This window comes from Mandrillus leucophaeus, unplaced genomic scaffold (genome assembly GCF_000951045.1).
Source record: "Mandrillus leucophaeus isolate KB7577 unplaced genomic scaffold, Mleu.le_1.0 Scaffold1010, whole genome shotgun sequence".
In the NCBI taxonomy this organism is placed as follows: Eukaryota; Metazoa; Chordata; class Mammalia; order Primates; family Cercopithecidae; genus Mandrillus; species Mandrillus leucophaeus.
In genome coordinates, this window is record NW_012098211.1 from 161,085 (window position 1) to 163,216 (window position 2,132).

The window sequence follows — 2,132 nt, forward strand, 5'->3', positions numbered from 1 at the left end:
GTTCACGCCATTCTCCTGCCTCAGCCTCCCGAGTAGCTGGGACTACAGGCGCCCGCCACTATGCCTGGCTAATTTTTTGTATTTTTTTTTAGTAGAGATGGGGTTTCACTGTGTTAGCCAAGATGGTCTCGATCTCCTGACCTCCTGATCCGCCCGCCTCAGCCTCCCAAAGTGCTGGGATTATAGGTGTGAGCCACTGTGCCCGGCCTGCAGGAGCTTTCTAACTGGTCTTCTTGGCTTTAGTCTCACGCCCCTCAAATCTAACTTCCACAGTGGACAAGATGCATATCTGACACTTCGTCACCTTCTTTCTTTCCTTTTTTTTTTTTTTTTTAAGAGATAGAGTCTCAGTATTTTGCCCAGGCTGATCTTGAACTCCTGGGCTCAAGCAATTCTCCCACCTCAGCCTCCCAAAGTGCTGAGATTATAGGCATGAGCCGCTGCACCCAGCCTATGTCACTTTCTTAAACCATCAGAGGCTCTCCAGAATAAAGTTAAGCCCTGATACATAAGACTATCATGCCCTGCTTCTCCCTTACAAGTCTTGCCCCTCTTGAAACATCGCATTGCTTGTGTCCCCTCGCCCTACCCTGTGGTCTCCTGTCTACATACCTTCGCTCAGGCCATCTCCCCAGCCTACAATGGCATTTTCTCCTCTTTTCACTTTGGCTGCTCCTACTCATTCTCCAAGATTCTGCTTAATTCTTATCTTTTCTATGCGTTCTCTGACTTCCCTTTTCATGATAGTGGAACGAGCACATGCTGCTGTCTCTCCACCCAGGCCCATCCTCCAGAAATGACAGGGAAGGAAAAAAATTAGTATTCTCAAAAAGATAACAGAAAATGTTCAGAGAATCAGAAGCACTGACACATTTCTGAGAAGCCAGATGCAGACAGGATCTGATTTGATACTGCAACCCAGCTCATGAGCAGCGGCCAAGGACATACTGTAGGTATCCTTGCATGTATATACTACAGTGTATACTACAATAATGGGAGCAACAACAAGGCATTCCACACCCAGAGGTGGTGAATGCTTGCAACAAGACGGGAACAAGAGGGTTAGACAATTACGCCCATGGAAGGAGCTAGATGAATTGACCCTGAATATCTCCCTCAACCCCACCCCAGCGGACAAGATGACCACGACAGCAGTGACTGTCTCCTGGTATGAGCTGTGTAAGGGAATGAAAGACAGGTCAGGGCCCCATAGGCTGGCAAAGCCAAGGAAGAGTTAAGTAGCAGCCACACCCCAAAGACCAGCTGTGAGAGCACGGCTCATCCACCTGATGGTGCCTCTGCCTGTTCTGCACTCTCCTTGAAAGCAACATGGAGCACAAGCTCATCCAGTGATTTCCAGCCCTCCCTCACAGCAAGCTAGGCCAGCAGATTTCTTGCAGAAAATCTCATGTGTAAAGATGAGTTCACTGTCAAAAAATATCATTTGAGAAGCACCACCATGAAGAAACATAATAACTGTAGCTAATATTTGCTGAGCATTTATGTGTCAGGCACTATGGCAAACATAAAGTGGGACGATTTTATGTGACACTAAAGTGTCAAGTGAAAGTGATTAAGTAACTTCGTCCAAAGTCACATAGCTTAACATGAGAAGCCACAGATTAACCTCAGCTGTCTGGCTCCAGATCTGAAGATTAAACCGAACAAACAGACAACCAGTAATGTGCTTTGAAGTAAGTATAATGAATATTCTTAAGTAAGAAAGGATGGAAAAGAATCAATTAGGAATGTTAGAGATGAACAATGTGTTCATTTTATATTACTGATCATGGGAATAAAAAACAAAAAATATATTCATAGTTTAAACAAATAAAACCACCTGAGTGGATGAGCTATATAGTGCAATGTGTGCAGCTGAAGAGCTAATTAGTGAACTGAAAGATTGGAATCCTCCCTGAAAACAGCAGACTGGGATAAATAAATGGAAAGTAGAAAATAAAAGAAAAGATAATATACAGGGAAGATAGTTCCAGAAGTGCCAACATCCACCCAATGGGTGTTACCAAAAGAGAGACTGCTAGAGAAATGGATGTCCAGTGAAACACGGCTGGTTTGCAACACAAGTTTATTTCCTCTCCTTCCCCAAATCCTAATAAAATGACAGTAGAGGA